The sequence below is a fragment of the Phyllobates terribilis genome, unplaced genomic scaffold (genome assembly GCF_046119375.1).
Source record: "Phyllobates terribilis strain yellow unplaced genomic scaffold, ASM4611937v1 Scaffold_7__3_contigs__length_470593459, whole genome shotgun sequence".
In the NCBI taxonomy this organism is placed as follows: domain Eukaryota; kingdom Metazoa; phylum Chordata; class Amphibia; order Anura; family Dendrobatidae; genus Phyllobates; species Phyllobates terribilis.
The window spans coordinates 388,436,185-388,459,498 of record NW_027362767.1 but is presented as its reverse complement, the minus strand read 5'-3'; the positions used below and the strand labels follow the sequence as shown (position 1 = coordinate 388,459,498).

The 23,314-nt window shown below is 49.3% G+C and overlaps 1 protein-coding gene across 2 annotated transcripts in view; it reads right to left on the bottom strand.

The window, feature by feature from the left end:
* The window catches only part of LOC141154943 (cytochrome P450 2F2-like), a 96,699-nt gene that overhangs the window by 45,304 nt on the left and 28,081 nt on the right, over positions 1-23,314 (bottom strand). Inside the window, exon 1 of one of the 2 annotated variants that reach the window (XM_073641513.1) lies at positions 4,512-4,668. The exons of the other annotated variant lie outside the window; for it this stretch is intronic. The gene's annotated coding sequence lies outside the window, so the exon portion shown is untranslated. Of the gene's footprint in view, positions 1-4,511; positions 4,669-23,314 lie in introns of those variants that run through there. 2 annotated transcript variants of the gene reach the window in all.

Below are 23,314 nucleotides of genomic sequence, written 5' to 3'. Positions count from 1 at the left end.
ATGTTCCACCCCCCTCCCACTCCAGCCAGGGACAGACGCAGTCGTACCTGCACATATAGTGGTGGGAGTACCGTCGTTCTGTCCCCCGGAAATGGGATGTATGTAGTGCATGCAGCCTACTAGCTCAGTTCCACACTCCATTCTTACCCGGGAGTGGAATACCACACCTCTGGCTTGAGGTGTAATACCCCTGTAGCAGCCGAGTCCTCAGGGTGCTACATTCCCCCCTGGTAAATCACAGCACGTCCTCGGGCTGTAAAAGAATAAAAACATCCACAAACATACAATTTTTTTTCAAAAACATCATAAACATATAAAACATTATATATATCATCAGCATAAAACTTTTCATAGTAAACATTCTTGTTCCTCCGGCCACGGTGCAACTTGTGACCGGGTAAAGTGCAACAGTCTCTTCAAGAAAAACAGTTTTCCCATAAAACCAGTAGGGGGCACTTTAGGAAGCGCAACTATATACAAGGGGATATGGCCGCTCTCAGTCCTCGGCCAGTGGGGAAAAGGGATGGCTGCTCACAGTCCTCAGCCTGTGGGGAGATGGGACACACTGGAACAGTTCACTGGTCCCAATGGGGACTATATTTTAACTAGCAGCAGTAACAGTTCTTATACCCTGACGGGTAACTATGTATAGTCTCTTTACCGTACTTTAATGACGGCGTACTCCTGCTCCTCCTTCAGACCCGTCCGGGTCCTCTTGCTCCTCTTCACACCGTAGCTCCTCCTCCGTCAGCCGGTGTACATGGAGGGCGTAGGGTCCTTTGGCACACTTGTGCCGGGTGAACGTGACCTCGTCCCCTACATATAGGTCACGACCTCTGTGTCCCTCCGGCAGATGGGACTCCACGTCTCTTCTGGTCACAAAGACGTCGCCGGGGGTGTGGTGATCCCTGATGAAGCCCCAACCGTGCTGCAGTTGGAATTTAATCACAGTCCCGGTGGCACGGGGACCATGAGCTGCACGGGGGTCTCTCCTGGTCCTGCTCTTCTGCCCTGCGCTCTGTTCCTGCAGCCGCTGCTCACGGACCCGCCTCTCTCTCCGTTCTTGCTCGAAGACTGCCAACTGCTGGCGGCAGCACTCCACACGCTCCGCTGCGGCTGCCCGAGTTTCCTGAGTGAACCCCATGAGGTCTCCTCCGGTGGGGTCCCACTCGAACTGCGCTTCTTCCAGCGGGAGCGGGGTCCTCTTAACGGGCTTCGGAGCCGGAATCAGGGGCTCGCACAGGGGCCTCGCTTTTTGGAGTTCCAGTTGGTAGTACTCCGGTGGCCATATAAAGGGCTGCCCATCCGGGCAAGTGTGCTGGGCAAACAAGTCTTCACCCAGGTGCGGCACTCTAGATGTTGAGGGCGCGGTGGTGGAAGCGGCGCCCGGATTGACCAGGCCTTGCGACCAGGCCTGGGGCACCCTAAAAGTCAAGGGCACCGTAAGAACGGCGGCGCCCGGGGTTACTCGGCCCAGCGACCAGGCCGGTGGCTCAGTGGAGGTAGAGGGCGCTGTTGGTACTGCGGCGCCCGGGGGTACTAGACCTTGCGACCAGGCCGGTTGTGTTTCCTGCTTTGCCGCGCTCAGGGTTGAGGCGCGTGACGTCACAGGGGTCGCGGCCGCGGCTTCTGCTTGAGGCCTTGTCTGGAGCGGTGACGATGCAGCGACGGGCACGGCAGGGGGAATTTCGGGCTCTGCGACGGGGAGCTGGGGCAGGCTCACGGCTACTCGGCTCGGGGTAGTGACGTCCCCTTTACCTGCCTCCGTTTCTTTAGCTCCTTCCTCGGCGTCGTCTCCGGCCTTGATTCCTCCTGCGCCATCCTCAGAGGCGGTCTGACTCCTCGTCTCGGGTGGCGTGCTTCGCTGGCGGGTTCCAGCCTGCTGGGCCATCTCTCTGCTCCATGCGGCCAGTACGTCCCGCTGCACTCGGGCCATCCTCTGAGCCAAGCCCTCCAGTGCGGTCTGTGCACACTCCCGGTCTCGGGGGAGCTGTGCCAGGATCTCCACTAAGCCTAGTGGGGTTGTTGCTTGCAGCAGGCTCCTGACCACAGGGTCGGTGCTGCCTGACTCTCCCTCCATCTCTGGGCACGACCTCTCCGGAGTCCTCTCCAGACTTCTTCAGGCTGCTCCCATCTTCTCTCTTTTGTTCTGTCTCCGCCCACATTGAGGGTGGTCCTGGGGAAACTTGGTGATTGTCAGTTCCAGGGGCAGACCCCTCACGCTGATGGACATCTCTAACATCACAGTCTCTGCTGGTGGGGGCGGTATCCGCTTTTGGCGCCATTCCTTGACCTGGCCCACGATGGGAGGTGACCTCTTGCCACCCTCTGGCACGCCCATAATGGCGTCTGCTCTTCCAAGGCGGGAAATCTTCTGAAATGGCGGGAACCGCTTCCCAGTGGCGGGAAACTTCACCGATGGCGGGAAGAAGGCTGAAGATGGCGCCGGATGGCGGGAATCTTCACCGATGGCGGGAAAACTTCACGGATGGTAAGTTTTAAAAGTCTCTTTTTCAGGCACGCAGTACCCGGTGGTTGCGGGCACGAAATCCTGCCGACTACGCCAAAGTTGACGCGCCCCCTGGGCCAGTGCTGTTTGGGGATTACCCGGAGCCGGATCAGATGGGGGTTGTAGTCTCCGAGTGGCGGCGACCCGGTCCGTGCCCAGGGTGTCAAACTCAGTGTGTGGCAGTCTTTACAGATGTTATAGTTGTTCTTAGTGTCGACTACGCCACCCGTTGATTTGCGGTCAAAAGGCCGCCGCTGCAGCAGGGTCCGCTGAGGCTGGTGGTATATGTGCAGCTGTGGTAGTATAACCCCCAACGGGAGGGGTATAGCCTCAGGGGGTCAGGTGTAGAGGATGGTGGTAGTGGTGGTGCAGTGTGGATGGTAAGAAGACTCAGAGTCGGGCTGTGCAGTTCAGGGTTTTTACTTACTGCTGTTCTGTTGGTCACTCTGGCCTTGAGTGACCGCCCGAGCCGTGCTGCGTCCACCAGGTCCTGGACTCGGCCAACCCCCAAGCAATTCTGGAGCGTGGTCCTGAGCTCCCTTTCTGACTCTCCCTTCCTCTGGCCGTTCCCACCAGGGATCCACTTTTGGCCGGCTCCCTCGGGTCTCTTGGTCGTCAAGCCTCCTCTGGGCTCCCTGACCCTATGCTCGGTGTGCCTTTCTAGTGGATTTGGTGAGGGTGTGGCAGATCCTGCCCACAACCTCCGGTTCCTGGTTGAGGTTCGTTTTGGCCTCTGCCAGCTTGGGTTCCGGTACCCTTGTGCGCCAACCCTTCACCCTTCTGTCCTTATTCTGGGATCTTGGGGTTCCTTCTTGTTTCCTCTCTGGGTCCTTCTGACTCCTCTCTCTCTCTCTCAGCAGGCTCTGTTCTGGAGCTGGGCCCAGCCGGAGCCACAGCTCCCTGTCAGCCCTCCTGGCTTAGCTCCTCTGCTCTGCTCCTCAGGCTAAACTCTCACCCTGTTCTAAGATGGTGCCCACCTTATATACTCCCTCTATGTGTGAGCTCAGGTGACCAGCACCCAATGAGCTCCTATCTTTACCCAGACTACTCCCCCTATCTGCCCCTACACTACTGGGATGTTCCACCCCTCTCCCACTCCAGCCAGGGACAGACGCAGTCGTACCTGCACATATACTGGTGGGAGTACCGTCGTTCTGTCCCCCGGAAATGGGATGTATGTAGTGCATGCAGCCTACTAGCTCAGTTCCACACTCCATCCTTACCCGGGAGTGGAATACCACACCTCTGGCTTGAGGTGTATTACCCCTGTAGCAGCCGAGTCCTCAGGGTGCTACACCGCCATAGAGGGAGGAATCATCAATCATCTCTACACCAGAAAAATGATAAAAGCAGCAAATGTTTTGCACAATATGTAGCTGCAATTTCTGGCATGTTTACGTGACCTCTGTCCCTCTTCTGAAATGGCGGTGGAGCTTTAATGGTGGATGTGACACAGCACAATCGGACAGATTCACTATAGTTAATGCCATAAAATTTACAAAATATGTCATAAAAAATGATCAATTGTTTTAATGAAGATGTTATGTTTAAAAAAAAATTGTCTTTTCTTTGCTTTTCTTTTTTTCATTTTCCGTTACATTATCAATTTACAAAAAATCCCACAAACTTGAGGTTTTCTTCCAGACCACTGAACTAGAGAATAGGATCCTTATTCCCTAAAACATCACATTTGAGCAGCTGACGCTTTATCACCACAAGCAAGATACTTAATAAATATCATGCAAGACATAAAGGATAGTTTTTTTGGCAGGAATTCTGGCACATGATTGATAAATTCTCCCCCCTTCCTCCTTTGAAATATTGTATTCAGAGAAGTTCGACTTTGCTTTTTGACTCTGAACCCATTTTCTCTGATAGTCATGTAATAGTAAAGCATTAAGCATATAATAACCCTATAATATCACTGCCATAATATAAAAACCTTTCAATAAAAATAACATAAAATGGTGACATGATCGAAAGTGAATTTAAAGTCACTTACTTTAAACTGCAGCGTCTGAATCTCGACTTCTTTCTTTTCAGAATAACTTTTGATTACACAATAGTTAGCTCTAAGAAATGTTCTGTTCTTTGAGTCACATGTATGTGGGGAGAGCCAGAAATGCTCAGTCAAGGTGCCAAATATTTGCAAAAAAAAATAATAAGGCAGATATTTCATAACTGACTCTTTCAGGTCTGTTGTTGTATATATTTTGTGTTCATTCGCAGACTCCAAATATGAGCAGAATGATATATAGATACATACAGTGAGGTCCAGAAATATTTCGACAGTGACACAAGTTTTGGCATTTTAGCTGTTTACTAGTGTTGAGCGAGCATGCTCGACACTGGTCGGTACTCGCTCGAGCATCACGCTACTCGGGATGTTCGGTGAGCACCGAGCATTTCCGGGTTACTCGGGCGGGAGCTCAGGTCTCCGCCCTGCACGTTTGGCGCTCTTTACAGAGCCAATGAACATGCAGGGATTGCCAGCCAGTCACTGTAATGCCTCAACCATGTTGGTTGTGGGCATTACATTGATTGGCTGGCCGCACAGCGTCACCTCGAGTATTTAAAACCGGGCGCCGCCACCTTGGACACAGACGGCTGGGATCAGACAGTGTAGGGACAGCGCTGCTGATTTAGGGAGAGATATATACTGAGAAATAGTTAGTGTAGGGTCTGTAAAGGCTGCCAGATCAAACAAACAGTCCTTCTCAGGACTAATATCCATCCCAGATATCAGGCAGGCAAGCTGTATAGGAGACGCAGTGGTTATACCAGCAAACGCTGCATTACAGTCCTGTGTGCTGCTCCTGTTGCTGAAATTGCTGGACTTAGCTCCAGGTCTCGGGGGCCAGGAAAAAATCCTTTTTTTTTCATCTATATCCTCTTTTTTTTTTTTTCCTGCTTCACACTGTACAAATACCCATCTTATTAACCTTTTGATGTCCCCCCCGAAAAAAAAAAAAAAAAAAAGTGTGTCTGTGACTGTTCAGACAGAAATATATATTTTTAAAAGAGTCTGGTGTAGGCCAGAGAAATAGAATTGTGGTTTTGCAGTTCCACGGTTCAAACCTCTGTATTATCCACTTTTGGGCCATTTGTACCTAAAAAAAAAAAAAAAAAAACAGTTTGAGTGTGTCGCTCACTGTTCAGCGGCAAATATATATATTTTAAAAAGTCTGGTATACACCAGTAAATTATAACTGTGGTTTTGCCGTTCCACGGTAAAAAATCTCTATTATCCTGCTTTTGGCGTTTTTTGCCGTAAAAAAAAACAATTAATAGTGTCTCCCTAATTGCTCAGACACAAATATATTTATTGAAAATAGTCTGGTGTAGACCAGAGAAATAGAAGTGTGGTTTTGCAGTTCCACGGTTCAAACCTCTGTATTATCCACTTTTGGGCCATTTTTACCTAAAAAAAACAGTTTGAGTGTGTCGCTCACTGTTCAGCCGCAAATATATCTATTTAAAATTGTCTGGTATACCCCAGTAAACAATAACTGTGGTTTTGCCATACCACGGTAAAAAATCTCTATTATTCAGCTTTTGGTATTTTTTCTGTAAAGAAAAACAGTAATAGTTTCTCCCTGATTGTTCAGATTGTTTAAAAGAGTCGGGTGTAGGCCAGAGAAATAGAACTGTGGTTTTCCTCTTCCACGGTTCTAATCTCCTTTTTATTACCCTTTTGCCATTGATAGTGCGAGTGTAAGCTTTATTATTTCATTTACAATGGGCAAGGCGCGTGGCAAGGGACGTGGAACTGGACGTTCTGGTGATGGTGCGTGCAGAGGACTGGGCCGTGGCCAAGGTGAAAATGTGCCACAACCAACAGCCACATCTTCTCGCTCCCACTTCTTGACCAAATTACTAGGGAACCACACTACAACACCAGTATTGCAAACTGATCAGTGTGAACAGGTTATTAATTGGATAGCAGACAATACTTCTAGTTACCTGGGCACCACCACCTCCGGTCTCTCTTCCACACTGTCAAATCTTAGTAGCCGTGAGTCTCGACCGCACACTCCTCCTCACCCTGATGCTCCTTCCTCCCACCATGCCGAGTGTCGTCAGACAGCAACTGATCCCACACTTGGACACTCTGAAGAGCTGTTCACTGGTCCATTTCCATATTTGTGCCCCTCGCCTGCTCCGCTTGAAGTGGTGGAAGAGGAGATCCCATGTAGTGATGCCCAAATATTTGAACAGCCACAGCCGCAGGAAGTCGACGCTGGCAATTTGTCACAAGAGGTGGACGATGACGAGACACAATTGCCAGGAAGTGAGGAGGAGGATCGTGGTGTGCAAGTGGAAGAGGAGGAGGTGGTGAATGATCTAGTAACTGACCCAACGTGGCAGGAGGACATGCAGAGCGAGGCCAGCAGCACACAGGGTGAGGGAGGCAGAGTACCCCAACAGGCAGGAAGAAGCAGTGTGGTGGCCACACACAGAAGGCAGGCTACAGTTCCCCGTAACACCAACATGAGGGACGTTGCCAGTACAACCTGTAGGTCTTCCAGAGTCTGGAATTTTTTTAAAGACTCTGCTGATAACCACAAAAAGGCCATTTGTACTACCCGCCATGCCAGCATCAGCAGGGGTGACAAAACTACCAGCCTGACCACCACCAGCATGATCAGGCACATGGCAGCAAAGCACCCGACTTTGTGGGGTGTACCCCAGGGTCCACGACCAGTGTCAGCGGGTGTCACCACTGCTTCCTCCGCAGTTGTGCGTGCAATAGAACCCCCTGTTGTGTGTGCAAGGCAATCCCCTGTCCATACTGCATTCAAAGATGCCCCCTCCTCTCAGTCTTCACTTGTTATGGCAGTTTCTCAAGAAACAGCATCTACGTGCACGTCCACGTCCCACCGCAGCGTTCAATTGTCCATATCCCATACCTTTGAACGAAAGCGGAAATTTGCAGCCAACGCCCCACAGGCCACAGACCTAAATTCGCACATTTCACGACTGCTTGCTTTGGAAATGCTGCCTTTTAGGCTGGTGGAGACGGAATCGTTCCGCAACCTGATGGCGGTGGCCGTCCCTCGGTACTCGGTCCCCAGCCGACACTATTTTGCCCAGTGTGCTATCCCTGCACTACACAAGCACGTGTCCCAAAACATCTGCCGTGCCTTCAACAACGCAGTTACTGGGAGAGTCCACCTGACAACGGACACGTGGACAAGTGCTTGTGGCCAGGGACGGTACATCTCCCTGACGGCACACTGGTTAAACATAGTGGAAGCCGGGACTCAGTCGGACCTTGGGACGGAACACATCCTCCCCACACCGAGGATTGCGGGCCCTATGTCAGTCAGAGTTACCCCCACAGTGTACAGCTCCTGCGCATCATCCTCCTCCTCCTCATGTTCAGCCTCCATCTCAGATATCACCACATCAGTTACAAGCTGGAAGCACTGCAGTACTGCCTCCGCCAAAGGGCAACAGGCTGTGCTGAAACTCATAAGCTTAGGTGAGAAACCTCACACTGCTTGTGCGTTGTGGACAACTGTGAAAGAGCAGGCAGATACGTGGCTGAGACCACTGAACCTACATCTAGGCATGGTCGTGTGTGACAATGGCCGTAACCTGGTGGCGGCTCTGAGGCGAGGCGAGATCACACACGTACCATGCCTGGCTCATGTGCTTAACCTCATGGTTCAGCGGTTTCTTAAATCATACCCCGAGTTGCCAGTAGTGTTGAGCCACCCCCGTAGTGTTCGAGTTCGGTTCGGTTCGTCGAACACCCGTGTGTTCGCCGAACTGTTCGTCGAACTGTTCGTCGAACACCTTCGAACACCGTTAAAACCAATGGCAGGCAAACAAAAACACATAGAAACACATAGAAAACACCTTCAAAGGTGTCCAAAAGCTGACAAACTGCTCAGAAGACATAACTAACACATGGAAAAGTGACAAGTACATATAGTCATGCGAAAATAAAAGAGGTGGAGGAGTAAAAGGAGGGGGAGACACAGATATAGGCATGTCATGCCCTTCTAAAATCCAAAAAGTGAGAAGCCGACACGGCCAGTCCGCTCCTGCCCGTGCCACCTCCGTGTCGCCGGGTTTGTGCCAGAGCCGCGGTGAACCCTGACGGCCAGCCCCCCTCTCCCAATACTGGTGCCTGTCCGCTGGTGGGTCGAGCGAGCCCCCCTGTGGTGGAGGCAGCTCTAAGCTTTTTAATTTAAATTGTCTCTCTAATTTGAATGAATACACTTTAAATCCATTTACAAGGATCTATTGGAGGGCAAGTCTCATGCCAGCAGCCGCGGTAATTCCAGCTCCAGTAGCGTCCACTAAAGCTGCTGCAGTTAAAAAGCTTTTATAAGGATCGAGCTCGGCTGTCCACCGCAAGGCATCCTACTGCCAGTCCCAGCCCCTATGCCTTGGGGTGCCTCCTGATGCTCTTCACTAAGTATCCCATGGTCCCGAAGCATTTCCTTTGAAAAAATTAAGTGTCTAAACTACAGGTGGTGCAGCTTGCTTAACAGCCGGGATAATCCGCTCACTAGCAGACACTGCTACTAGGCACAAAGTATTTCCTGGGCTAGATGCAGTTAAAAATTTGTAATTAGATACTCTCGTTGGATGCTGAGAAAGCATTCCATAGAGTCTCCTGGCACGCCATATATGATTCTCTTAAAAAGCTTGGGGTAGGGGTCTAGGGGACCCTTTTATAGCCAAAATCACGGCCCTGTATCGCAATACGTCACCTAGGCTGAAGATAAATGGAACTGTAGCACCCTGAGGGCTCGGTTGCTACAGACGTATTGCACCTCACCCAGAGGTGTGATATCTCACTCTCAGGTAAGGATGGAGTGTGGATCAGGACCCGACACCTGCATGCATTACACCACATTGCCGTGGGGCAGGGCGACCAATATGCCCCTGAGATGGGCACGACAGTCCCTGTCCCTGGCTGGAGTGGGGGGAGGGAACACTGAGGAAGGGGAACCCTGTAGTGCAGGAGCAGGGAGGAAGCAGTTCCTGGGTGCATTGAGAAGGGAGTATAAAAGGTGGGCACCATCTTAGTTCAGTGCAGAGAAGTCTGAGCAGAAGTGGCAGGGAGCAGGGGCTCTGCATGAGCTCTGCTCCGGAGGCGGGCCTAGTAACAGAGACCCAGGCCTGGAAGAGGGAGAAGGAAGGAAGAGGAGCGGAGAAGGCTCCAGGAACGAGGAATGAAGGGATCCCAGGGGTGCGGACGGGCGAGTCGCCACCGCACGCCCGAATCCACCTGCGTGGAGGGGTCAGGCCAAAGAGGGAGACCGGTCCCCGAACTAGTGGAGGCAGGAAACGACCCTCAGCTAGAAACCGGAGGCTCTGACATTTTATGTGGCGCAGCCCCTCGCTACACCCGCTAGGAAGGCACCACATAGGGTCAGGGAAACTGGCGCCAAGTTTACCAAGAGGAGGCCCGAGGCAGCCGGACAGAAGTGTTGGTAAGAAAGGCCAGACAAAGGACACACAAAGGGGGTCCTGTGAAGTGCTCCAAAGTTATCTGGGAGTTGTCTGAGCCCCTCACCTGGTGAGCACAGTACGACGTGGGCAGCCGTTACCTGCAGACGTGGTCTGGATAATAAGAACTGTGAGTAAAGGCCCTGAACTACATCACTGACTCCGTGTCGTTACTGCTGCTGCCCTGCACCATCACCCCCATCCTCCGCATACACTGCCCTGAGGCTATACTCCTCCCGTGGGGAGTTATGCTACGCTCTGCTGCACCCACAACACCAGCCTCAGTGGTCTGCCCTGTAGCGGCGGTTCACTCTGACCGCAATCCACGGGTGGCGTAGTCGGACATTTAAACATGAAAACCACATAAATAGTTCCGCCACTGGTTTGACCGCCCTGAGCCACGGAACTGGGTCGCCGCCACGAAGACTACAACCACCAGCATCCACCAAAAAGGGTCCGGCTCCGGGTGTCCCAAGGCCCAGGGGGTGCGTCAGAACATTTTCATCACCTTTCACAATCACCAATGGGACAAGGCAGTGATGTCCTCTGTCCCCTCTCTTATACATCCTAGTGACGGAGCACCTGCTCTCATCAATTCGCCATAACCCCAATATTAGGTGGATTGAGGTGGGAGGCACCGAGTACAAGTGCTCTCTATTTGCTGATGATGTCCTAGTATATATCACTCAATCACATATATCCATCCATGCTGTTATGGCTGAAATAGATCACTTTGTTACATGGTAAAATTTTAAAATCAATGCAGCGAAGTCTGAGGCCCTCGATGTCTCCCTCCCCAAATCCATATAGGATTCCATCCAGTCCAACTTTCCCTTTGCCTGGCCCTCACAGGGTATCAAATACTTAGGAATTCCTATTCATAGAGACCTCTCCCATCTATGTTATCTTAATTTTGGGCCCTTTATTGAACAACTCCATACAGACCACGGTTGGCAAGTTAGAACTGTAAGATTCACTACGTGAACCACTGGTGTTTTGTGGAAAAGCACATGTACACTGCGTTCCAAATTATTATACAAAAAGTGTTTAGGAGTGATAAGGGAAGAATTTGTTTGTTTGTCAGTTAAACTCATTGATGGTGATGTGTGTCAGGGCTCTTTATATCACTGTAAGCAATTGCAGACACCTGTGCTAATTAGTTTGGCAGGTGTGTCCAATGAAAGGCAAGACTACTTAAGAAGGCTCTCTCACATTATTAAGCAGCCTACATTTTCTGCCAAAATGGGAAAGAAAAAGGATGTGTCGGCTGCTGAGAAGCAACAAATTGTGGAGTGTTTAGGTCAAGGCATGACTACAATCAACATTGTGCGATGATCAGGATGAAGTGTCTTGGCAATCAAGAAGTATGTAGCTGATTCACAGTACACACGTGTGCGTGCTGATAAGGGCAAATTGAGGACTCTTTCCTACAGGCAATTACGTCAGGTTGAAAGAGCAGCGGCAAAAAAGCCTTGTCATAGCAGCAGACAAGTTTTTGAAGCTGCTTGTGTCTCCAACGTCCCCCGAACAACAAGATGCAGGGTCCTTCAGAGGTTTGCAGCTGTGCATGCGCCATCCTGTCGACCTCCTCTATCCACTTCACACAAGCAGAAACGGCTCCAGTGGGCCAAACATTACATGAAGACTGATTTCAAAACTGTTTTGTTCACGGATGAGTGCCGTGCAGCGCTCGATGGTCCAGATGATGGAGTGGAGGATGGCTGGTTGATGGACACCCCACGCAAACACGGCTACAGCGCCAACAAGGAGGAGGTGGAGTAATGTTTTGGGCTGGAATCATGGGGAGAGAGATTGTCGGCCCCTTTAGGATCCCTGAAGGCGCTAAAGATGAACTCCATAATGTATGTGGATTTTCTCAAACAGCACTTCCTGCCATGGTTCAAGAAGAAGAACCGTGTATTTCACAGCAAGATCATTTTTCTGCATGATAATGCACCATCTCATGCTGCACATAAAACATCTGCATCTCTGGCTGATATGGGCATAAAAGGGGACAAACTTATGGTGTGACCCCCATGCTCCCCTGACCTCTACCCCATTCAGAACCTTTGGAGCATCATTAAAAGGAGTGTCTATGATGGCGGGAGGCAGTTCACATCTAAGCAACAGCTCTGGGAGGGTATTCTGTCCTCATGCAAAACAATTGAAGCAGAAACCATCCAAAACCTGACAAATTCAATGGACGAGAGAGTTCAGAAGCTCCTTTCGAACAAGGGGTCCTATGTGAAAATGTAACATCACCTAGAATAAAGTTTTGAGTTGAAAACTGTTTGATTTCAGTTTCTAACAACCTGCTAATGCTTATAATTTCAAAAATGACCATTTTTTTGGTCTTTATTAAAATGAAAAGGTTGATCGAAAAGTTTGGGGGATCTAAGAGTGTGGCAACCCAGTAGTCATGATTACTTCGAATTCTGACAATATGAGGGTCATGCTGCAGGTAGTGCAGCAAGAAGGCACTTATGTGCCTTGCGCATCTCGGAGCCCCAAAATTATTTTCCGGGCTAGATGCAGCTAAAAATTATTTTTAATTTTAAATCTGGTGAAGCTTTAGTATAGATGGCCTAATAGGATCAGTGCTGCACACTGCTACAAAGCCCAAATTATTTTCCAGTCAAGATACAGATAAACATGATTAGTAATTTGAAAGCTTAAAACGGTTGGTAGGGTGATTTTAACCAATCATCAAGCTTTTACTCTCCCCAGGATGACACAGGGGTAGAAAAGTCGTTTCGGATCCATGATTTGTTCATCTTTATGAACGTGAGTCTGTCTACATTATCAGTGGAGAGCCGCGTGCGCTTATCTGTCAGCACACCACCAGCAGCGCTGAACACACGTTCAGACAGAACGCTGGCTGCGGGGCATGACAAGATCTCCAAGGCGTAAGTGGCTTGCTCCGGCCATTTATCCAGATTGGAAGCCCAAAAAGAGCAAGGGTCCAGTGACACAGTCGCGGCTTCAATGTTTACTTGGAGATACTCCTGTACCATCGTCTCTAGGCGTTGACTATGTGTCAGACTTCTTGTCTCCTGTGGCCTTGCAAAGGATGGGCTAAAAAAGTGGTGAAATGATTCCGCAAAATTGATGTTGCCAGCAGATACTGTGGTTCTGTTACGGTTTGAGTGCTGAACACTTGACGGTCCCACGGTTGGCAAGTTGGAACTGTGAGATTCACTACGTGCACCACTGGTATTTTGTGGAAAAGCACATGTAAGATTCTGCAACAGTCTCTGCTGATACTCCTGCATGCGTGCATCCCTTTCTATGGCAGGAATAATTTCTGCAAATTTACTTTTGTACCGGGGATCTAACAGTGTGGCAACCCAGTAGTCAGGATTATTTCTAATTCTCACAATTCGAGGGTCATGTTGCAGGTAGTGCAGCAAGAAGGCACTCATGTGTGTTGCGCATCCAGGAGCACCAAGTCCCTGTTGTGTTGGTGGCGAGGTAACAATCATGCTTCCTTCCTCTGTCCTCTCCCCCCAACCTCGCACAACAGAAATGTGATCAAGGTCTCCCTCATCTGATGAGTCTTCCATCAGTTCGTCCTCCACTTCTTCCTGGGCTCCTGCACCTTCCTCACTAGTTTGGCTGCTACCATGCGCCCTGGTAAAACCATCTCCCCCACCCTCACATGCCTGCCGCCTTGGTGCTGCCGACCGTCTGGACCTTGCAGATGTTAGCCCTTCCGCATACAACTCCTCCTCCTCTACTTCCTCCACCTCCTCTTGTGCCACCACCTGACTCCGAATTCTGTTTAACATGTGCTCCAGCATGTAAATCACCGGAATAGTCATGCTGATAATGGCATCGTCAGCACTAAACATCTTCGTCGCCATTTCAAAACTGTGCAGAAGGGTGCATAGGTCCCTGATCTGAGACCACTCCTCCAGCGTGATTTGCCCCACCTCTGAATCTCGTTGGCCCAGGCTATACGTCAGAACGTATTGCACCAGGGCTTGTCGGTGCTGCCACAGTCGCTGCAACATGTGCAGAGTTGAATTCCACCGGGTAGGCACATCGCATTTTAGCCGGTGAAGTGGCAGGCCCAACGACTTCTGTAGAGATGTAAGTCGCTGAGCTGCGGGATGCGAACGGCGGAAGTGAGCACACAGCGACCGTGCCCTCTGCAGAAGGCCATCTAGTCTGGGATAGTGGGCTAAAAATTGCTGGACAACCAGGTTCAACACGTGAGCCATACAAGGCACGTGTGTGACATTGCCCCGGCGAAGGGCCGCACCCAGGTTTGCAGCATTGTCGCACACGGCCTTCCCTGGTTTCAGGTCCAGTGGAGACAACCATTCATGAAATTGGTTCTCCAGAGCTGACCACAACTCCTCAGCTGTGTGACTCACATTTCCCAGACATTTCAATGTAAAAACCGCCTGATGACGTTGAGCCCTACTGCCAGCATAGTAAGGAGGTGTGCAGGATCCCTTCTGCGCAGTTAGAAAGCTTGTGGCATGACCAGACAGGCTTTGGGTGCAGGTGGAAGACCGAGAGGAGGTTGAGGAGGCAGAAGCAGTGGAGGAACTTTGACATAAAGAGGATTGACGCACAACTCGTGGGGACGGCAAGACTTGGACAGCAGCCCCTTGTCCTGCTGTCACCATAGTTACCCAGTGCACAGTCAGCGACATGTAACGCCCCTGTCCATGCCTACTCGTCCAAGTGTCTGTGGTGAAATGCACCCTGTCACACACAGAGTTTCTCAAAGAAGCGGTGATGTTGTGTGCGACATGCTGGTGGAGCGCAGGCACACCTTTCTTTGAGAAGTAGTGCCGACTGGGCATCTGGTACTGGGGCACTGCGACGGACATAAGGTCTCGAAAATCCTCTGTGTCCACCAGGCGGAAAGGCAGCATTTCTGTAGCCAAGAGCTTGCAGATGGTGAAATTCAACCTCTTAGCTTTCTCATGGCTAGGAGGAAATGGTCTTTTACTTGTCCACATCTGAGGGACCGAGGGCTGGCTATTGTGCTTAGACGGGGTTGATAAGGGTGTCCCCGGCAAACTGCCGGTCTGTGAGGAAGATGCAGGCGGACATGTTAGGTTGCCTTGATCCAAAGGTGGTGCTATCGATGTCGGACAGCGCTCAACACCAGCTGGTGTTACCACCTCCAAAGAAAATGATGACCTGCCAATCACGCTGGCTGTTGCGGGTAAAGAGGTGGCAGGTCTGCGCCCCAAAACAGGTGTGACTGCTGTCCCCCCAGTCACAGAGGATGAAGAGGCCGCGGATGCACAAGATATGGCAGACGGTGATTGGCCCGGCCGGCTAGGCCGCATTGTAGCACACTGAGCTTCCCACTGCAACTTATGCTTCATGTCCATGTGCCGGTTCATGCATGAAGTACTCAAACTATGTATTTTTTGGCCTCTACTTAGCTTTTGCTGACAAATGTTACAGATAACACGAGTTGGGTCATCTTTATCGATCTGAAAAAATGCCCAGGCTATGCAAGGCTTAGCACCCATGCGACCTGAAGAGCCACCACGACTTGTGGTGAGAGGCAGAGTTGTGTTTGAGGATGCAGTTGTTGACGTGCTTCCAGTACTACGTCTCTGTCCAGGAAGGCGCAACCTGACCTCGTCGTCACTAGGATCTTCCTCCACCTCCTCTGCTGACCTCATGTCTTGGCTGACTGTGGGTTGACAGTAAGTGGGATCTCCGACCTCATCATCATCACCCTGTGCATTATCACACCCGTCGTCCTCAGAGCCAACCTGTTCCTGCCCTGACAAAAAACTAAAGTTGTCGCTCCAATCAGGTATTTGAGTCTCATCATCGTCTTCCTCATTGTCTCCACCAACAGGAGTTACAGTTTGGGAATGAGGGTCTACATTATGGTCAGAACCTTCTGCGTCTGGTCCTGGATCCTGGATTCTGGGCATCAGTGCAGATCATTTCCTCGTCTGGATTCACAGAAGCGCTGGAGTCGACCTCTGATTCCCAGGCTAGAGTATGAGTAAACAGCTCTGCAGACTCAACCATCTGTTCTACCTCATACTCAGACGGGCAGCTGGAGATTTGGGAGCTGTGAGGAAGCAAGTGCGATTTGGGTGACACCTTTGAGGACTGGAGTATTTGTGATGTTGAAGTTGATGTGGAGGAGAGCCCACGTAAAGGAGCACTTGATATCCGTTGAAGCACCTGCTGTTTTTGTGCCTCATCTGGAATTTGTAGCGATTGGCTTGGCCGTAAGAAAGGGATCTTATCACATTGTCCGCTAAAAGAAGTAGACATTTTAGTTTGGCTGGAAGATGGTCTTTCTTCTGCAGATGTTACTGTTGCTTTAACACCTACCCCACGGACACAACCTTTTTTCCCCTTCCCAACACGCCTATTCCCCTTTCCACCAGCAGCAGGCCTTTTTCCACTCATTTTGGTGGTTAACTAATTCACAACTCTGGAGTTGTTTGCACAAAAAAACAATGGATGGTAACCGAGCAGAGCTGAGTGGCCAAACTGTGGTATTAGGCCAAAACTATTGGCTGGGTTAGATGCAGAAAAAAATTATATTCAATTTGCAACCTGATGGAGGTCAGTATAGATGGACTAATACAACAAGTCCCACACACAGCTAGAAGCCCAATATTTTTTCAGAGGTAGATGCAGAAAAAAATATATTCAGTTTGCAACCTGATGGAGGTCAGTATAGATGGACTAATACAACAAGTCCCACACACAGCTAGAAGCCCAATATTTTTTCAGAGGTAGATGCAGAAAAAAATATATTCAGTTTGCAACCTGATGGAGGTCAGTATAGATGGACTAATACAACAAGTCCCACACACAGCTAGAAGCCCAAATATTTTTTCAGAGGTACTGTAGATGCAGATAAAAATTATTTTTAATTTGCAACCTGATGGAGGTCAGTATAGATGGACTAATAGAGAAAGTCCGACACACTACTAGAAGGCCAAATATTTTTTCAGAGCTAGATGCAGAAAAAAATTATATTCAGTTTGCAACCTGATGGAGGTCAGTATAGATGGATTAATAGAACAAGACCCACACACAGCTAGAAGCCCAATATTTTTTCAGAGGTAGATGCAGAAAAAAATATATTCAGTTTGCAACCTGATGGAGGTCAGTATAGATGGACTAATACAACAAGTCCCACACACAGCTAGAAGCCCAATATTTTTTCAGAGGTAGATGCAGAAAAAAATATATTCAGTTTGCAACCTGATGGAGGTCAGTATAGATGGACTAATACAACAAGTCCCACACACAGCTAGAAGCCCAATATTTTTTCAGAGGTAGATGCAGAAAAAAATATATTCAGTTTGCAACCTGATGGAGGTCAGTATAGATGGACTAATACAACAAGTCCCACACACAGCTAGAAGCCCAAATATTTTTTCAGAGGTACTGTAGATGCAGATAAAAATTATTTTTAATTTGCAACCTGATGGAGGTCAGTATACATGGACTAATAGAGAAAGTCCGACACACTACTAGAAGGCCAAATATTTTTTCAGAGCTAGATGCAGAAAAAAATTATATTCAGTTTGCAACCTGATGGAGGTCAGTATAGGTGGATTAATAGAACAAGACCCACACACAGCTAGAAGCCCAATATTTTTTCAGAGGTAGATGCAGAAAAAAATATATTCAGTTTGCAACCTGATGGAGGTCAGTATAGATGGACTAATACAACAAGTCCCACACACAGCTAGAAGCCCAATATTTTTTCAGAGGTAGATGCAGAAAAAAATATATTCAGTTTGCAACCTGATGGAGGTCAGTATAGATGGACTAATACAACAAGTCCCACACACAGCTAGAAGCCCAATATTTTTTCAGAGGTAGATGCAGAAAAAAATATATTCAGTTTGCAACCTGATGGAGGTCAGTATAGATGGACTAATAGAATGATGCTATGCCCAAAAGATTTTACTTCACTAGGTGCAGTAAAAAAATTGGTATTCTATACACAGGTGTTATATCTTGCAACACAGATAGGCTACTCCACTGACTAACACACTCTGCAATAGGCCAAAAAGGATTAGCTTTGCTAGATTCAGCCAAATGCTGTGAAAAAAACTTGCACAGCACTGGCACAGACCTGCCTGGCAAAAACTGATAGGAACTCATGTAACCTAGTCCTGAAAAGGACTCCAATTACAATTAGTCTTTGCTCCCACAACCTATCTATTTAAGAGCACAGACCTCCCTGATAAAAGTCGTAGGAAATGCTGTAACCTAGTCCTTAAAAGGACTGCAATCACAACTATTCCCTACTCCCAAGCTATCTGTATATTTGTGCGAAAATTGGCTTGAAATTAACAAGGTATAGCGCACACAGCAACAGCGGTGCCGTCTAACACGCAGCTGCAGCAGTGAGAAAATGGTGGCGACGGGGAAAATGGCTTGGTCTTATAGGGCAAGGACATGTGACATACACTGCCAATGACACATGCCCTTGCTTGTGTGAAAAAAAGCACTTCGCTCCGTGTGTGCGCTGCTGATAGGCTGACAGATTGCACCTCCCCACTGCAAATGCGGGAAAGAGAAAAAAAAATGGAGATCTTCATTGTTCTTGCAGAGATCCATCCCCTGCCCCTCCCCCCACCCCGCTGTACACTCAAACTGCGTATTAACATTAATTTTCATCATTACTGAGAAAAAATCCAGTTATGATTTTGGTGCACGAACAGTTATCGAACATAACCTCGAACAGCCGAATTTTTCTCAAATTGTTCGTGTTCGCCGAACGGCTCGAACACCGCCCAAAACAGCTCGAATTTGAGATTGGCGAACAGTTCGAGTAGAACAACGCTCATCTCTAGTTGCCAGATCTGCTCGTCAAAGTACGCCGCCTCCTGCAAGCTCATTTTCGCAAGTTGGCTACAGCTTCCGCCGCCCTTGCTGTGTTGCAGCAGCGTTTGCGCTTCCGTCACACCGACTGGTGTGTGATGTCCCCACACGTTGGAACTCTACCCTTCACATGTTGCAAAGGATTTGTGAGCAGAAGAGAGCAGTTGTGGAGTACCAGCTGCAACAATGCCGTTGATATTCAGGTCAGACTCCACACATAAGACCTCATGAGTGGACCTGGATGTCTGACATATGTACCATCTTGACAAACTTTGAGGAGTCCACCAAGATGGTGAGTGGCGATGACGCCATCATTAGCGTCAGCATTCCACTTGTCTGTCTTTTGCAACACTCTCTGCAGAGAATTAAAGAGGAGGCATTGCAGCCAGAGTATGATGAGATGGATCAAGAAGCCGTAGCGGTCGTTTACACACAGCCCAGCCTCATCTCATCCCAGCGTGATTTGGGGGACAATGAGGGAGAGAAGGAGGAGGAGGAGGAAGAGCAGGAGCTTGTGTCATGCGCTGTAGATGGTAGTACCTGTACAACTGTCATACCGTCAGTTCAGCGTGGGTGGCCTGAGCACAGGGGGGAGTAGGAGGAGGAGGAGAGCATGGTCTGCCGTCATCTTGGTGAGGACACGGAAGTCTTGCCCGTTACCAGTCTGGCACGCATGGCTGACCTTATGTTACGCTGCCTTAACCGTGACCCTTGCGTTGTCAAAATGTTGGGTGACAGTCATTACTGGTTGGTGACACTTTTAGACCCCTGCTACAAGGAGAACTTTCACTCTCTTATTCCTGAGGTGGAGAGGTCTACAAAAATGGGGCAGTACCAGAAGGCCCTTGCTGCAGAACTGTTAAAAAAATTCCCATCTGAACACGCTAGCGGTAGAGGTCACAGTTCGTTGCCCAACCAAGGCATACATGCGAGAGAGACACAACTCCAATCCAGCAGAGGCAGGGGAACACTGTCAACATTCTGGGACAGTTTTCTCAGACCCTCCCTTCGGACAGACCCTGAGACGTGGGGTACTCTTACAAGGAGTGGAAAGTTTCAAAAGATGGTGAGGGAGTACCTTGCCGACCGTACCAGCATCTTCCTCTGTGCCTTTTAATTATTGGGTATCCAAGCTGGACACTTGGAATGAACTCACTCTGTACGCCTTGGAGGTACTGGCCTGCCCTGCCGCTAGCGTGTTATCGGACCGTGTTTTTAGTGCCGCTGGGGGAATTATAACTGATAAGTGCACTCGCCTGTCAACTGACATTGCTGACAAGCTGACCCTTATCAAAATGAACAAGGGCTGGATTGGGCCAGACTTCTCATCACCACCAAATGACAGCAGTCACATAAAGTCAAATCCACTGTGTTATTTCGGGAGGTGTATTCACATGCACCGCTTCACACCCACACATGGGTATACGCTTCCTCATTTCGGCTGTTTCATGTTCTTCTCCTTATCCTCAGCCTCCACAACCACTATACCACCAGGGTGACCGTGGTCCATGTTGCCATTATTGAAAGTTCCTCCGTCCTTATTTTTGTCAGCTTTTGCTTGGAAGGCATAAGCAAAGACTGTGGGAGACCCACTCCCCAATAATGGTAATAATATTTTTAAGATGCTGTACTGTATGTCTCTTGTAAGGGGCATTAAAACCGTCTTGTTAAGCTACTGTGACCTCCACCACTTTTCCTAGGGGCATTAAAACCGTCTTGTTAAGCTACTGCGACATCCACGTCTCTTCCGAGGGGCATTAAAAGCGTCTTGCTAAGCTACTGGGACATCCACGACTCTTCCAAGGGGCATTAAAACCATCTTGTTAAGCTACTGTGACCTCCACCACTTTTCCAAGGGGCATTAAAACCGTCTTGTTAAGCTACTGCGACCTCCACGTCTCTTCCGAGGGGCATTAAAACCGTCTTGTTAAGCTACTGGGACCTCCACGTCTCTTCCGATGGGCATTAAAAGCGTCTTGTTAAACCACTCTGAACTCCACAGCTCTTCCAAGGGGCATTGAAATGTTGTTTTTAATTAACTCTAACCTCCACGACTCTTCGAACGGGCATTGCATGTCCTCCTAATTTTTGGCACCTTTTGCTTGGAAGGCATAACCAAAGACAATGGGAGACCCACTCCCCAATAATGGGAATAATGTTTGTAATATGCTGTACTGCAAGGCTCTTGTAAGGGGCACTGCAAGTTCCTCCGTTCTAATTTTTGGCAGCTTTTGCTTGGAAGGCATAAGCAAAGACTATGGGAGACCCACTCCCCAATAATGGGAATAATGTTTGCAATATGCTGTACAGCATGGCTCTTGTAAGGGGCATTGCAAGTTTCTCCGTCCTAATTTTTGGCAGCTTTGCTTGGAAGGCATAAGCAAAGACTATGGGAGACCCACTCCCCAATAATGGGAATAATTTTTTAAGATGCTGTACTGTATGGCTCTTGTAAGGGGCATTAAAACCGTCTTGTTAAGCTACTGCAACCTCCACCACTTTTCCAAGGGGCATTCAAACCGTCTTGTTAAGCTACTGCGACCTCCACGTCTCTTCCGAGGGGCATTAAAACCGTCTTGTTAAGCTACTGTGACCTCCACCACTTTTCCAAGGGGCATTCAAACTGTCTTGTTAAGCTACTGCGACCTCCACGTCTCTTCCAACGGGCATTGCATTACCTCCTAATTTTAGTCAGCTTTTGCTTTTCAATGCATAGGCGAACACTAAGGGAGACCCACACCCCAATAATGGGTAGAAGGTTTGTAGTACGCTGCAATCCATGTCTGTTTCAAGGGGCATTGTAATTCCTCATCATTTATGGAAAGCCTTCCATTCACTGCTTAGGCCAGCAGTGTACAGGAGACCCAGTTGCTTGAAATGGAAAAAACGGTTTAGTTAAGGCCCTCTGACCTCCATGTCACTTCCAAGCGGCATTGGAGTGCCTCGAAATTTTTGGTAGGCATTGCACTCACTGTATGCCCTATAACTGTGTAGCCGAGCCACTCCTTTTGGTACAGAAACATATCCTACAAGACATGTGTGGTTGACTGGCCTGATATTGATGTGAATGTTCCCTGTTCCTCCTGCTCTTTCTCCTTTTCCACCACCTCATCCATCATTCATCACCTGAAGCTTTGTTTTAACGGGAGTCATAGAACTGGGATAGTAGCAGGAAAACATCCAGCAATCTTCAGAGGAGGTAGGATATGCTCCAAAACGCTGACCACCACAGTCCTAGCCACTACTACATACATGCGCTTGCATTCCAAGGAACAGAAAGCTAAGGAGATGGATGGCCTCATGATCATGAATAATTTACTCGTTGTGTAGGAGGCCGACCACTGCTGCTGTCTACCTTCTGAACTTTGTGTTGAAGCCTGATTGACCCAGGACCCGCAATACTCTATGTCTGGAAGACGTGTTGCATCCCAGTGTCCAACTGTGTCCTGACTTCCACAATATTAACTCAGTGTGAAGGCGTCAGTGAGATGGACCATCCCTGGCCATATTCACTTGTCCACGTGTTTGTGGTTAGGCTGTCCATCCCACTAAATGCACTGGGGAGGGCACAGGTAATGTTTTGGTATGTGCGCTTGTGTATAAGGCGCACCGGGACAAATAGGGGTGGTTGGGGACCGGTTATGGACACCCGGCCGCCGGGCGGCTGGGGACGGAGTATGGATACCAGGCCGCCAACGCAGCCAAGACGTGGTGGCCAGATTCCGTCTCCACATGCCTTAAAGGCCCAATTTCAAGTGCAAGCAAGCAGTATGGTATTGCAGCCTGGGGGTGGGTGGGTGGCAGGCTGCATACTTGCGCTTGCATTGCAAGGAATGGGGGAGGTACAATTGAACACTGCCCTGGGACAAGGACTTGAACAGGAATAGTTACAAGTCTGCAACGACAGATGCAGGGCGGGAGGCATCTTCACATGTGCCATGAACAGGGGGTTGGCGTGCACACACTACAGCGGTATAGGCTGTCCTTCCCACTAAATTCACTGGAGAGGGCACAGGTAATGTTTTGGTATGCACGCTTGTGTATAAGGCGCACCAGGACAAATAGGGGTGGCTGGGGACTGAGTATTGACACCCGGCCGCCCACTGGTGGCTGGGGACCGAGTGTGGACACCCGGCCGCCGGGCGACTGGGGACTGAGTATGGATACCAGGCCGCCGACGCAGCCTTGACATGGTGGCCGGCGTCTGCCTCCACAAGCCTAAAAGGCCTCATTTCAAGTGCAAGCAAGCTAACAGTATGGTATTGCAGTCTGGGGGTGGGTGGGTGGCAGGCTGCACACTTACGCTTGCATTCCAAGAAAACAAAGCAGATGCTAACTTCTATCATCATCATCATGCTCCTCACCTTCACACTCTCAACTCCCCTGATGGAGAAGCCAGGGCCCACCGGAGGAGTCTGGTTGTCTGGTGGGCTCGTCCAATACTGCCCTAAAGCAGGCCAGGCTAAGAAAAGTGTGGGGAAGGTT